Here is an 8,510-nt window from a genome sequence, read left to right on the forward strand (position 1 = left end):
CGCTACAGCCTGGCCATCCTCTGATGGAGGCAAGGGTAGTATAGTGGGGTCATCCCTATGTTCCCCAGGTCCTATGTTCCCTGGTTTTCGCCAAAAGGGTCCTATGTTCCCCGGTATGTATTGCGACTGGGGAACATAGGACCCTTTTTGGGGAAAGTGGGGAACATAGGTCCCTTTTTAAAATGTACCAAAAAAAGGGTTCTATGTTCCCCGGTCCCATACAAAGTGGAGAACATAGGACCTGGGGAACATAGGTACGCTTCCAGTATAGTAGCTAAGGAACCTGGCTAGCATGCATTGGCCCCAAAAAAGTTGTCGATTTGATTCCTGGCTGCCTCCATTGTTTTCCTGAGCAAGATACTTAACTCCGAGTTGCTCCAGGGAGAATGGCCCCTGCAGTTGGTATTTGTAAGTGGCTTTGGATAAAAGTGTTGGCTAAATACATAAATAATAATAGCGATGTTAAACACCAGTAATGCTCCTACAGCCACAACCCAACAACGTTTTTTACAATAGTAGCCTACTGACTATGATCACAACCCAAAAACGCTTTACAATGGTGCTGACTATGATCACAACCCAAAAACGCTTTACAATGGTGCTGACTATGATCACAACCTAGCAACCCATTATAATACTGACTATGATCACAACCTAGCAACCCATTATAATACTGACTATAATCACAGCCTAGTGACGCTTTAGCCTCTTTAGAACAGTAGCCTCTCGCACACTCAAGGTCCCTATGGGCTCTGTGCAGTAGCTCATTTGAAGTCATCAAACAAGTTTCCTGTTCGTTGACATCGCTGTCAGAGGCTTGAGTTGTACCCAAACATGAGCTCAATGAAAATTCCTTCCCTCCTTATTTTATGCAGCCACTGAACATAGGCTGGCATTTTTTAGGAAAAATGTAACGAGTTGAAGTCGAGCATAGTGGCACAAAGCAGTGCTCCACACAGAGCTGCCCACGGACATTAAGACATTGCAATTCTTACGTTTTGGTATAACTAAAGCCCTCATCTTCAGGTGCTTGTTGACAGACAGCCATGTCAACGAACAGGAAACTGCTGACTCACATACTCACCTATGCTAGCAATAGCAGCCTCTCACTAATTAGCACCCCCTACAATCATATCCCAGTATTTGTGTGCACTATGAGTGGAGGTAGGTAGATAAAACAGAGGAACTGTATGAGGGTGGTGTTCAGCTTCAGATTACACACACACACACACACACACACACACACACACACACACATGGACACACACACACACAGAACCCCTTCCGCAGGTATGTGGCTCGCCGATCAGGCCAGTTGTGGCCACAGATGATTGATTTTCTGCGGACTCTCAACTGCATTCCCCCTTTGATTGACACAGACCCCCCTCCTTCTCACCCCTAGCCTACCCTACCCCATGCAATCCCCCACCCCCCCATTCTACTGACATTTCTACAGATGTTGGCATAGCCTCACCGAGAGCCTCGGAGCTACAGAGACCAATGAAAACATTCTATGATTTTTTTAAAATCTTTTTTCATTTTTTTCCGGGGCTTGGAGCCTCTCTCTGGCTCTGCGGCCCAGCCATGATGGAGCATGGCAGCTCCGAGATCAATTATATCGCCCCAGACGTGTCTGTGGGGTTCTGATGGAAGCCAGTAGATTTGCAAGGCAGCCCAGAGACAGTGATTACAGAAAAAGGGGAGGAAGGGAGGGCTGCGGAGATATGAGTGTGTTTAAGCAGGTATGAACCTCTCCTCCCAACATTTCTGAGTTTATATAAAAAAAAAAATTGTATGTGTGTGTGTGGGGTGGAGTGTGCGTGCGTGTGTGTGTGTGTGGGGGGGGGGGGGGGGGTGTCAAACAAAGAGGTTTTTTCATAGTGTGGGATGAGGGGATGGGGGGTGGAGTAGTGTTCTCTACCTTAAACCCAAAATGGAAACAGAAGTGGAGCATGTTTGGCTTGTATGGAATTACAGTGCTGGTGTCCCGGCGGACCCGTGTGGTAGGGAGCTGGGATGTCGGGAGGCCGAGAGGGGGCAGGCAGGGAATTGCGGACGCCAAAGCATTTTCTCCCTCACAAAGGAGAGCTTTCTTCCCGGCTCCGTGCTTTCTTAACTCCTTTACCCATTAAACTCTCACCCTCCTCGGACTCGTCCCCCTCGAACCCCCCCCCCCTCCCCCCCTCCTCCTGCACCCAGAGAGAGGGCTCGGAAAGACAGTCAGGAGCCATTGCATAGAACGGAGGGAGTCCCATCCACAAACCAATGAGGTCAATCTCACAAAACGCATGTTAACCTCAATCCACCCCGAAAGCCACATTAACTCTCTCACTTCCACTTTGGAACAAAAAAAAAGTGCTCCGATTTAGGGTTATTTCAGAGGGTCACATAAAATGGACGCTGTCACGCCTCCGCAATAATAGACTTAAAAGGACAATGGCCAATGGGGCAACAGGAAGTTGATGTCATTGTGGAAGTGACAGGCTTTTGTGAGGTCACATTCTTGTGTCGCTAGGCAGCCTGTTCACCCCTGCAACTCGGAAGGACACCTTGTGTCCACCCCGCTACCGCCTGGCCCTGCTGTCAAGCCTGTCGGCGCTTTAGTCACGGGTCATTTCTGTTGTTAAAGCAGCTCTTAAAGGCCTAGTGCGCGGTGTGGACACTGCGGTTTAACTCGGAGAGAGAGAGAGAGAGTGTGTGTGTGTGTGTGTGTGTGTGTGTGTGTGCTAGTGTGTGTGTGTGTGTGTGTGTGTGTAAACTTTGAATTAGTGTGTTTTAGTATGGATACATTAGCTTGCAGAGTTATGTTGTTTTCCACTGTTTATGCACTTCATTGGTGAGGCCAAACAGCTGCTTACGCAGTCCGCAGCCCCGGTGGAAGCAGGGGGGGGGGGATTTTGAGTTACGGTATTAGAGAGCGTGGCGTGTATGTGGTCTCCCGTGACAACCTCAGAGAGCGAGACGATGAATAAATCTGCGACGTGACGTCAGCACCACAGCACAGTCATGATGTCCGAGCGCCCCAGCAGGCTGTTTTCGTTTACGAGGGCAGTGAAATGCGTCGCTTGCCACGCCATGTCATGCCATGCTAGACCATGAGCGAGCAAATAATAATAATAATTGAAAAAAACGAAGCGCTAAAAACACTGAAAAACCTCAGCTCTTTCCGTGTCCATGTCTCCGAGCAGGAAACGTTTTGCTTGATGGCCTCGTAGCATTTCCCTAGTGACCGCAGAATTCACCCGACTCCAGCCAACGCCCCCCCCTCAACTCATCCTGTGCATGCTGACCACAACACAGCTGGGAGACATTAGGCAAACACACACTCACAGGCACCGAATGCCATATACACACACACACACACACACACACACTGACACACTGACACATACACACAAACATACAAACACACACTCACAGGCACCGAATGGCGTACACAGGCACATACACACACACACACATGCACACACATAAATATACAAACACACTCACAGGCACCGAATGCCACACACACACACACACACATACACACTGACACATACACACAAACATACAAACACACACCCACAGGCACCGAATGCCATACACACACACACTGACAAATACAAACATACTAACACATTCTCACAGGCACCGAATCCCATATACACACATACACACTGATATACAGTATACACACAAACAAACACACACCCATAGACACCGAATACAATAGATACACACATAAACACACACACACACACACACACACACACACACACTGAGACACACAAACAAATACAAACGCACACGCACACACACACACATACATACTTGCATACACACATGCCAGTTTGTTCCATACATACATACACACTAGACAACACAAACGCATTCTTGGAATATATTTTGCAAGTCAGGCACGTGGCTCTGTCATGAAAAGGCTGGCACGAGAGGCCGTTATTTCAGCCTCTAATAAGTATCAAAATAACCCCCGAAGTTAATGGCATCAATAACCCAGCTGCTGTTGCAACAGTTATAAAGTGCAGCTTCCTGGTGATGTGTTTGGTTAAAGGGAGGGACAGTCACTCTGGCTGCATGCTTGCCTTTTACTCTGGAATACCAGCAGAGAGTTTATGACTCCAGAGAGACTCGTAAGTCATTCAAAATCAGAGCGACACACACACACACACACACACACACAAACACACAAACACATTCACTCAAATAAACACATATTTACAACCATAACACACATACACATGCACACACACACACACACACACACACACACACATACACTCAAATAAACACATTTATACCAATAACACACACACACACACACACACACACACACACAGACACAAACTCATAGAATCCAAATGAAACAAGATGTGTCAAACCCTCTGTCACAATGATGCGGTGCAGTTTGTGGCTATGCTAAAGAGACGATAATATGAATATGATCTGACAAATAGGCTCCGCTCTGTGTGTGTGTGTGTGTGTGTGTGTGTGTGTGTGTGTGTGTGTGTGTGAGTGTGTGTGTGTGTTGCTAACGTCCACTATGGTAGTCGTCAGAGAGGCCATCTCTGTCAAATCTATGATTTTCCAATACAGTAAAAGGACAATTCAACACAAGACTGTCAGCAAAGTCTAACTCTTGGTTGTATGCCTCAGTTTCCTTTAAGCATGTTGAGCTGATTATTATGGTCAATAACACCAAACGACTACACGCAGACTCAAGTCTCATGGCCACACAGTTGAAATAGTGCTTGAGCTCGTGGCCAAAGTGTGGCAGCCAGGTAAACAATACACACACACACACACACACACATACACACACACACACACACACACACACACACACACACACACACACACACACACACACACACAGGAGAACGGGATCTGCTGCTTGCATTTTCTCCTCGTCCGTGTGTTAACACGTTGGTCTGGGCTCTGCCCTCCTTTCCAAGGGGACAGGAAGATGGAGGCCAATGAGAACAGCATGTCTACTGGTGCTCAAAGACGCCCAGACACACACACACACACACACACACACACATACTGTACAACCACACACACACACACATACACACACACACAACCACACACACACACACACACACACACACACACACACAACCACATACACACACACACACACACACACACACACACACACACACAGGCACTCAAAGAAGCCCAGTGCCAGCAGCACGGCTGTTTTTCGGTAAGGTGGAGGGGCCTAGAGGGGGTGCTGCCTACGGTAACTGGGTTCAGCTGTGTGTGTGTGTGTGTGTGTGTGTGTGTGTGTGTGTGTGTGTGTGTGCTTGAGGGTGCCCCATGGCTTCCACCAAAAAGTCATAATGTTGTGCTTGTACTGAGTCCATGCAAAAGTTACGCAGCATTGAGCATTGCACCACTATCACCACACACAGACAAGCACACACACACACACACACACACACACACACACACACACACACACACACACACACACACACACACACACACTACCCCCTTGTGAGTCTGGAAGAGTGTGCTGGGCTGCTAGGTGGCCGCCATGGCCATGTTTGCTTGCTTGTTCTGGAACACACACACACGCACAAAGAAAGACACACACGCACACACACACACACACATACACACACAAACAGACACACACAAGCACGCATACACACACACACACACACTCCCTTGCTTGTTTGTTCTGGAGCTGTATTACCGTGGAAATACGTCCTGTAATTAATCACAGAGCCACTCAGCAACAGGATCCTCCACGGGGGATCGAGCTGCTGATATACGGACACAGCACACGTGAACACACACACACACACACAGTCTGTCAGGCATCCATGGCAACACACAAACACACATGCATATGCCACACACGTGCATGTACACGCTGGCAGTCACTCACACACACTCACCTACACACGCTCATCTCCTTACACACACACACACACACTCACACAGGCACAGTGGAAACAAAAACACATGAAACCACATCCACAGGTATGTGTGAACATACACATCAGCATTCACGACACACACACCCATCTATACATATTGATATATATATGAACTAAAGATAGAATATACCACACATACATTAAGTATAGTGTGCAGCATGCATGTCCAAGAATGTATTTTCATTGTAATATGATGAATAAATACAATTGAGATAGTTGGAGATGCAGTGGTTGTCCAATATTTCTTATTATTGTGACGATTACATTGACGTTGGATTTATTAATTTATCAGACACTCATCCAAAGCGACTTACGTTAATGATATTACAAGGGCTGTTCTCCCCCTGAGCATCTCAGGGCTAAGCCCTTGCTCAAGAGCACAATGGTAGAAGAGGGTAATCGAACCCACAACCTTTCAGACTACTGTATGCTAGCCCAGCTACTTAGCCACTGTGCTACCACCACCCCAATATGGTGGAGCGTGCAGTAGCTGCATGCGTGTGGTGTGCAGTCGTCTGTGTGATGGCGTCTCTCTGAGGGGCCCCTCCTGCCAGGGCCAGGGCGGACAGGAATGCAGTAAAACCAGGAGACCTGCAGGTACGGCAGCTCAAAGAGGACATGAAACACGCTGCAAAGACGGTAGGGGTGGGGGCTGGGGAGGGGGGGGGGTGCCAGATCTGGCATGAGTTTGTCTCTGACTCTGAAACGCAAACCCATGAGGACGGCCATTTATAAGAGTTATCTGGCTCGCATGTGTTTGAGACCACACTACTGTATGGAGAGGCGATTTTAAAGAGCTCATCTGGCATGGATGTGTTTAACACTATTCACTACTGTAGTCCTAGGTGACTCTGCTCTGCTGTATGGGTGATGCTGTTATGGATTCTCAAGGTCATCGAGTAGGCTACTGTCGGTATGGGAAAAAAAACACACAAAAAAACATGGTTCTACCTACTGTAGCTCGAGTTGCTATACAGTCAGCAGCAGTGCTTAATTTGTAAAGTGGGAGGTGCCGGAACGCAGAGGATGGGTGGATCCGGCGACTCAAAAATAAATAAATTAATTAATTAATTAATAAATAAATAAATAAATAAAGGGTCGGCGGGACGACGACGCACAACGATTCTGTAGACCAGGGGTGTCCAAACTACGGCCCGCGGGCCAACTGCGGCCCGCGACGCACTTTAGTGCGGCCCGCGGAGCATGTATTAGTTTATTATAGATATGGCCCGCACTTCATTGTCTGTTCGCTATTTCTTTCCAGCAACGACGTCGTGGTTAACATTACTGCAAACTCCTTTACACTCTTCTTAGAGAACGTTTACAATGTCAATATCAAAACAGCATGTTACATAGAGATGATACTCTTTGAAATCTCTATTGCAGCAAATCTAATTTGCGTTGTTACATAGGCTACTCATAAGTTATAATAACGTTGGCTAATTGGGAACGCGTTTTAGCGCGCACGAAAGGGAGAGAGCGCGCCAGCTGGCTTGTCATTGTTGATAACTGTTATCTCCTTCTTATAAGAAACGTTTAAAAGAAAAATGTGAAGACAACAGTAGTTTCACTACTGAGCAACGGTGATTAGGCACAGCAGCCACTGAGTGGAGCCGGCAAGAGTCTTAAAGTGACAGTGCACCATTTATAAATGAATTAAACAGCCTAATATTAACCGTATTTCTTAAAGAATGTATTTTCTACAACAAAATAACGTTGTCATTATTATCATTGAACTAGTTATATACGTTATGTATACTGCATTGTGTACATGTCCAATGGGGGGGGGGGGGGGGTTATGGCCCACCGGTCAATTTCCAAGACCCAATGTGGCCCTTGAGCCAAAAAGTTTGGACACCCCTGCTGTAGACTATGCACTAGCCTACAATTAAACCAGTTACCGAGTGCCGAGACAGAGTGCAGATTCGCATGTTTAAGGCTTTATTTCGCCAACACTGCAAGACAGTAAGCTCGCCAAGGTTATTTTAACCACAATGGACAACGCTCAGAGTAAAAGGATTAACTCCAAACAAGCATACAATATCACTCAAAGTTCGCCCGTTAACTCTCCAAACACACGTTAACGCAACACAATGAATCAATAATTAGGCTAACAAATAAAACAAAGACTAGGCCTACAATATATTGAGAGTACCAGCAGAGAATAATGAAGACTTCATTTTACTTACACATATATCTTATTTGTCCAAAACAGCCCATACAGTATCCATAGATAGACACCTGCCTCTATTTCCCTACTCCTCAGATGCCGTGCAGATATGTCCTTTGGCAATCCATGATTTCATGTAGGGAATGGGATTGAACCGGGTAGCTTAAGCAGTGGGCCGACAAGGCCAATAAAGAGTTGTGAGGAGATGGTAGAGGGGAAAAGAGATGCTCTATTTGCTGCGCAAATCAAGTTAATGTGCGAAAAACCCCGCTCACTCTGCGCTTGAGATTGGGACAGTGTTGACTTTTATTTAATGAATGAATGAATTATTGTTTGCTTTATTTCATTGTGATATGGTCATGGAGGTGGTGGATCTAATTTAATAG

The sequence above is a fragment of the Sardina pilchardus genome, chromosome 20 (genome assembly GCF_963854185.1).
Source record: "Sardina pilchardus chromosome 20, fSarPil1.1, whole genome shotgun sequence".
NCBI lineage: Eukaryota > Metazoa > Chordata > Actinopteri > Clupeiformes > Clupeidae > Sardina > Sardina pilchardus.